Genomic DNA, 7,785 nt, shown 5'->3' on the forward strand with positions numbered 1-7,785 from the left:
ACACGGCGGCTCCCACGTGGGTCCACTTTAATGGGGGAGGAAAACACAAAAGGACGAAGGATGTGGGACACACGAGGAAAAGACAGGACGAGAAGAAGGGGCCTCGTGTGGCCCCTGCCTTTTAAACGGGGAGCGCAGAGGTATCTGGGGTGCGCACAGGTATCCGTAGTCCAGGGGGAGCATGGGAGTTGTAGTTTTCCAAAAGAACAACACATAGTATCCAGCAGACTTTTTCATGAAGCAGGAAATTTCAAAGACAGTTCTGCTTGTATTGGCAGTTTGTCAGTCATTTTCTTCTGTGTCCTGCAGAATGTCTGGCAAACTCTTTCACAAAGCAGGAACCCTGAAGGACTGTCTCGCCTTTAGGAAACTTCAGCAGTCATTTCTCTGTGGTTCCTGCACGTCCAGTCATCAAGCAGTCCAGGCAGGATCAGTTTCTTGCCCAAGTTGCTAGCAAACTCCATAAGGAGCCTCTTCAGTGCCCATCTTCCTCTTGAAGCTATTGGTGCTGCCAGGAGCAGATGTGTCTCATCGTCATGAAAAGTCTTAAGTTATTAAAACATTTAAATAGCATATTCTGAAGGTCTCTGAAAGATTTGAAGAATCCCTATCTAACTGAAATATATCTCTATGTATCTAAAAAACCTAACTAACTTGACTACAAACTTGACTATATTTATAGATGATTATCTATTAACCTATATTTTTAAATTATACATTACATTTTAAAATAGCTGTACAAACACAATACCTTAATCAAGAGCAGAAACATACATATACCAAAATTGACCTTAAATTTGTATGAATAAAGCAAGATCCTTAACAATGCAAATTTCTATAGCATATCCCCTTTTAAATGTAAACAAACATTTATAAATAGTCATTTAGGGAATTTGGGTGTAATTCTCTCCAAACTGCTTTCTGCTTTTGATTGGGTGAAGTAATTTTTTGGGAGTGTTTGTAGGCCCATATTTCATACAAGATATTTGCAGCCAGGCTCTCTGGCCATGCTTAATTTCCAAGGCAGCTGCAATCCTGCCAGACAAGCTAGTCACCTAACAAAGGCCAGGATGTATGGCTCCTTCTCTTTTGTTAAAATGTAGATCGCCTGGGGAGAGGTGTTAAATCCAAGCTGGTGACTTAAATTGCAGGTGTTTCAGTAGTCCTGTGTTCCCAGAAAGAGAATATTAATGAGTTTCCACCTTGGTTTACCTGTGGGATAAAAGGTGTTTGAATAATAAACATGGGTAGATCTTCAGGCATGGATAAAGCCTGAGATGCCCTTCAGATATTGCTGTGTGAACTGTGTCTCATTATTTCCCATGCCTCCATACCGGTCCAGTTAGGGAAAAATAGTTTTTATGTTGGGGCCACAAACCCTGACATAATGGTGCCAGCAATGTGGTGCTGACCACTAAACCCAGAGAAAAGCTGGAGAAAGGACAAGAAGTATGAAAGACAGGGACCAGATGAGTTATTCCAGGACTTTGTTTCCGGACTGACACAGGCATCTAATAGGTTTATTGGAGACTCAGAAACAGGACAGATAATAATTAAACAGTTAGCATTTGAGAACGCCAATGTTATATGCAAGGCAGCTATAAGACCTTTTAAGAAACAGGGTAATGTTGCAGATTATATCTGAATCTGCTCAGATATTGGCTAATCATATACACAAGGAATGGCATTAGCTGCTGCTTTATAGGGAAAGACAATTAATGATGTCTTATCCCAGCAGGGAGACCTAGCCCCAGGGAGAGCTCAAGCTGCAGGAATGCCAGGAGGCTGTTTTGGATGCGGTCTTATGGAACTTCAGGTCAGACAATGTCCTGATAGGAGAGCAAGCCCTAGAACTAGAAGAGAACCGGGATTGTGTAGGAGGTGCAGGAGAGGAAAGCACTGGACTCGTGAGTGCAGATCAAAAAGAGATGATCTAGGAAATCTCCTTTCAGGAAAAGGAAGCAGGGGCCAGCCTCAGACCCCAAGACAAAATTATGGGACAACCCAGCAATCTGCACCCCCACAAGGTGATCTATACAGGACCTTTTCAGAGCCACCCCAGGTAACGCAGGGCTCGACCTCAGTTCAGCCCTATACATGGTTATAACGCCTGAGATGGGGATGCAAGCTCTCCCCACAGGGGTCTATGGGCTTTTACCAAAAGGCTCTGTAGGAATACTGCTAGGAAGAAGTAGCTCAACTATGTAAGGGATCTTAGTGGCTCCTTGAGTCATAGATGCTGACTTTGAGGGAGAGATCAAGATGATGATTAACTCACCAAATGGAGTTTTTGTAGTAAAAGCAGGTCAGAGGCTTGCACAATTAATCTTACTTCCAGCTGTGCAAACCAATAATCAGAGTAAGAAAGAAAGGAGAGGAAAGGATGGATTTGGTTCATCTGATGCATTTAGGGTACAGACCATAGGTCCTCAGAGACCAGAACTCACTTTGTTTATAAATGGAAAAAGATTTTCTGGCCTTCTAGATACTGGCACAGATATTTCCATTATAACCACCAGCCAGTGGCCTTCTAAGTGGCCAAAAACAGAGACTATTACACAGTTATAAGGAATTGGCCAGACTAGAAATTCTGAACAGAATAGCAATGAACTACACTGGAAAGATGAGGAAGGACATGAAGGAACTTTTAAGCCGTATATTATTCCTTATTTACCTGTGAACTTGTGGAGCAGAGATATCATGTCCAGAATGGGAGTATATTTATCTTTCTCCAGCATGGCTGTTACTAATCAGATATTTCAACAAGGATTACTACCTAATCAGGTCTAGACAAGGATAATAAGGGAAAGGTTGATCCTGTCGTACCAGACAGTAGACTTCCTAGAGTAGGATTAGGGTATTTTTAGGAGAGGTTGCTGAAAGACCTGCACTCCATGCAGACCCAATAATATGGAAAAGTGCCGGGCAGTGGTGGCGCACGCCTTTAATCCCAGCACTCGGGAGGCAGAGGCAGGCGGATCTCTGTGAGTTCGAGGCCAGACTGGTCTACAAGAGCTAGTTCTAGGACAGGAACCAAAAGCTGCGGAGAAACCCTGTCTCGAAAAATCCAAAAAAAAAAAATATGGAAAAGTGATGAGCCTGCATGGGTGAGTCAGTAGCTTCTAACACAAGAAAAATTATGAACTTCCCAGCAGTTAGTGCAGAACAGCTGGATAATGGACATATTTCACCATCTAATTCTCCATGGAACTCTCCAGTTTTTGTTATTATAGAAATTAGGAAGGGATGACTTAAAAACTCTTAATGACTTTCAAAGATTATTAGGAGATATACAATGGCTAAGGCCTTATTTAAGGTTTCCTACAGGAGACCGCGAGCCTCTAAGTGAAATCCTTAAAGGAGACAGTGATTCAAATTCCAGCAGACAGCTTTCAGAAGCTGCCAGACAGACTCTCTCACAGATAGAGCAGGCTATACAGGAACAGCAGGTGTGCTATATCAATTACAGCCAAACATGGCAGGTATGTATTTTACCTACAAGACTAACTCCTACAGCAGTTTTATGGCAGAACAGACCACTTCTGTGGCTACACCTTTCTGTATCACCTGTATTAAAGTATTAAATCCTTATTTTGAAGCAGTACCATGCTTACCACAGAAGAGCAGAATAGAATCTAGGAAATATTTTGGCAAAGAACCAGCTGTAATCTATGTTCCTTACACTAAGCAGCAAATTGAATGGTTATTTCAAAATAGTGATTCTTGGGCAATTGCACTTGTTCAATTTTAAGGTCAGATTACTAATCTTTTCCCAGCTGACCAGTTACTGCAGTTTACTCAACAGCATTCATTCATTTTTCCTAAAATAGTGGCAAAGGATCCCATAAAGGATGCTTTGTTGATTTTCACTGATGGCTCATCTAATGGAAATGCTGCTTATGTAGTCAATGGTGAAGGACATGTAGTACAGACAGAACCAGCTTCAGCTCAAATTGTGGAGCTGCGAGCTGTAGCTCTAGTCTTTAAGAATTTTGCTAATAAGGCTTTTAATCTATAGTCTGATAGCCGGTATATTTATAATGCATTTCAAGTGTTGGAAACTGTGCCATATATAGGAACTAGCAATGAACAAGTAAAGATATTGTTTCAGCAGATTCAAGAAGCCATACAACACAGAAAGTTACCATGCTTTGTGGGACATATCAGAGCACATTCAAGTCTTCCTTGTCCGTTAGCTGAAAGTAATGCTCTAGCTGAACTTACAAAACTAATTGCTCAATCTCAGATTGAACTCTCTCAGCAATCGCATGCTATACACCATGAAAATAGCTCAAGTTTAAGAAAACAATTTAAGCTGACCAGAGAAGCTGCTTGTCAAATCGTTAAACAATGTGAAAGATGCCCACAATATCTACCTGTGCTTCGTTTGGGGGTAAATCCCTGAGGACTGCTTCCTAATCATATATGGTAGATAGATGTAACCCATGTTTCTGAGTTTGGAAAATTGAGATATGTGCATGTGACAATTGATATGTATTCAGGATTCATAATGGCCACAGCACAAACTGGGGAAGCTGCCAAGCATGTTATAACTCATTGCTTAAAATGCTTTTCATGCATGGGAACCTCAAAGGTAATAAAGATGGAGAATGGATCCGGATATGTTAACAAAGCTTTTCAAAGATTTTGTACTCAATGGAATATCATTCATAAGACTGGTATTCCATATAATCCTCAAGGGCAAGGAATTCTGGATCGTGGACATAGCTCCTTGAAAACACAACTCCAAAAAATAAAGACAGGGGAGGTCTATCCTCAGATGCCACACAATACCTTAAATCATACATTGTTTATGCTAAACTTTCTAAATACGGATGTCTGTGAGCAGTCAGCTGTGGACAGATTGTGGCATAATAGTACAAAGACCAGCACCAGATCCCATATTAATATGGGGTCAAGGGCACATGTGTGTTTTCTCCCAGGATGAAAATCAAGCCAGATGGCTTCCAGAGCGACTAATTCAGTGCATTCAGCAGAAGGACAGAAGACCTGAGGACAACATAGCTGATAAGCACCCAGCAGGAGAAATGGAATAAGAAGAGCTCGAGGAGGAACTGATGATCCAGCTTTCCCAGCCCCCACAGAGAGGAGTGCCTGATTTGGACTTGCTGCTGCTGCCACGCTACACTACAGGGTGCCATTCTGCCTCCAGAGATTTTGGACAAAAACCCTGCTGAGATGAGCTGACTACAATGTCTGCAGCTTTGCTGTGGTTTGAAATCTGTTTGCTTTAGAACTAAGATACAGACTGAACATTTGAGTGTTCTCAATTTCTGGGACACAGAACTCATTTTGGTTAAAATATTAAACCTAAGAAGTAAGACCTAAGCTTTCACCTCAGGGAAAGAAAGACTCAAAATAAGGAATGACTGAACCCCTCTTCACCTAAGAAGGGGGCAGACTAAGGGCTTAACAGCTGCTCAGAGACGTGGTATTTGATAACAACAAATGTTACTGTACTCTTACCAGTAATGACCTGATATTTACAACTGCATATAAGATGATGAGAAAAATTGTTATTGACCAATGGTGCTAAAAACAATGGTACTGACAAAAAGAAATTTTAAAAAGTCAGTACTGACCGACAATATGAAGTTATGATATGGAAAAAGATAATTGGAGAGTCAGTATTGACTGATGATGTGAAAAAAATTATGATTTTGACTTGCTGTTATTGGCAATTACTGAAAAGAGTTTGTGACACTGTAAATGTTGGGAGTTAATGCATATGCTGAGAATTTTAGATCTAATTGGTGCTCTCAACCAGCAGAGAAAACATTTTCAACTCAAGCGATTCTCTTCTTTAAATAGGAGACTATAGCCTTTGGGAGTACAATTACCCATAAAGCATTCTAATTCATCCTGACAAAAATGGCTATGATACACAGGGCCTGAAAGTATATTTCTCTCCACTAATCTCTTTTATTTACAGAGATCAGCAGTCAATGACAGATTTGAAGCTTCTCCTCCCCAGATGCCTAAGAAAGGAGCTCACATACGACAATGCCTGTTCCAAAGACAGGAAAATTTGGGTAAAGGAAGACTTTGCCCAAGCCAGGTGCATCTATCTGTCCTGTTGCAGAAGCACAGGAGTTATTAAAATTAATAAGAGAGAGTGGATTGTAGGCCCATATTTCATACAAGATATTTGCAGCCAGGCTCTCTGGGTCATGCTTAATTTCCAACACAGCTGCAATCCTGCCAGACAAGCTAGTCACCTAACAAAGGCCAGGATGTATGGCTCCTTCTCTTTTGTTAAAATGTGGATTACCTGGGGAGGGGTGTTAAATCCAAGATGGTGACTTAAGTTGCAGGTGTTTCAGTAGTCCTGTGTCTCCCAGAAAGAGAATATTAATGAGTTCCCACCTTGGTTTACCTGTGGGATAAAGATGTTTGAACAATAAACACGGGTAGATATTCAGAAATGGATGAAGCCTGAGATGCCCTTCAGATATTGCTGTGTGAACTGTGTCTCATTATTTCCTGTGCTTCCATACCAGTTCAGTTAGGGAAAAATAGTGTCTATATTGGGGCCATGGACCCTGACAGGTGTTCACAATGACCTTTTGGGGGATCTTGGTCTATCAAACCATATCAATCTGGAAGCATTCCACAGGTTCTCATCCTCTGTGGAAACAAAAGAACCTTTTTCCCAAAGCAACATATCCTTAGACTCATATTTTGAAGTCAAGACACCTTTAAGATATATATGTTGGTTTAGCTTAGCAGTCTGTACAATGAAATGTTTCTCTGTACTTAGCTCCTTCACAGTCAAAAAATATAAAGAAAACACAATAATATACATAATCCAGACTCTCTGTGTATATTCCAGATTTACATGGCTTATTTTTCTTACTCTATTACTTTTTAATATTTATTTTATTATCTTTACTCCTTTAATCTATGACTGTCTATTCTATTTTATATTACATTTGCTGTCTCTATACTCTTTTTCTTCTCTGTCCCAAGCCTATTAGCATTTTTTGAATACACTGTGTCTTGGTTAGAGGTCTTTTATAACTGAATCCATCCTATTGTGTGTAGTAATAGGAGTGGCGGGGCTACGTCCCCAGCACCCGGCCGCCCTCACGGCTAGCTTTACCTGAAATAACAACACACAAATTGTATTCATTTAAACACTGCTTGGCCCTTTAGCTCTAGCCCTTACTGGCTAATTCTGATATCCCGATCAACCCATCTCTAATAATCTGTGAGCACTGGTCTTACCGGGAAGATTCTAGCCTATGTCCATCCTGGGTAGGAGCTTCATCGCATGTGTCTGCCTGGGAGAGGGGAGCATGGCGTCTCTGTCTGAGGCGTCTTAGCTCACTTCCTCTTCCTCCCAGCATTCTGCTCTGTTTACTCCACCCACCTGTGTTCTAAGCTATGAGCCCAAGCAGTTTGTTTATTACTCAACCAATGAAATCGACAGATTGATATATGACACTTCCACATCACTTCCCCTTTTTTCTGTTTAAACAAAAGAAAAGGAAGGCTTTAACTTTAACATAGCAAAATTACATATAACAAGACAGCTATCAAGTAAAAATTACAATAATCTTCATCATAACTAAGGAAAACTATAACTATAACTAACTATTCTTAACTCCATCAAAGACTCCAGAAAGATACAATATTACCTAAGCAAACAAGGAAAAAGCAACTTTTAAAACTCTAGAAATGACAGAGACATCTCGCTGCCTGTACAGTCACCCAAAGTTCCTCTGTACCGTTGGGGCATCCATCTTCGGCCTACAGGCCCAT

This window comes from Microtus ochrogaster, unplaced genomic scaffold, assembly GCF_000317375.1.
Source record: "Microtus ochrogaster isolate Prairie Vole_2 unplaced genomic scaffold, MicOch1.0 UNK98, whole genome shotgun sequence".
In the NCBI taxonomy this organism is placed as follows: Eukaryota; Metazoa; Chordata; class Mammalia; order Rodentia; family Cricetidae; genus Microtus; species Microtus ochrogaster.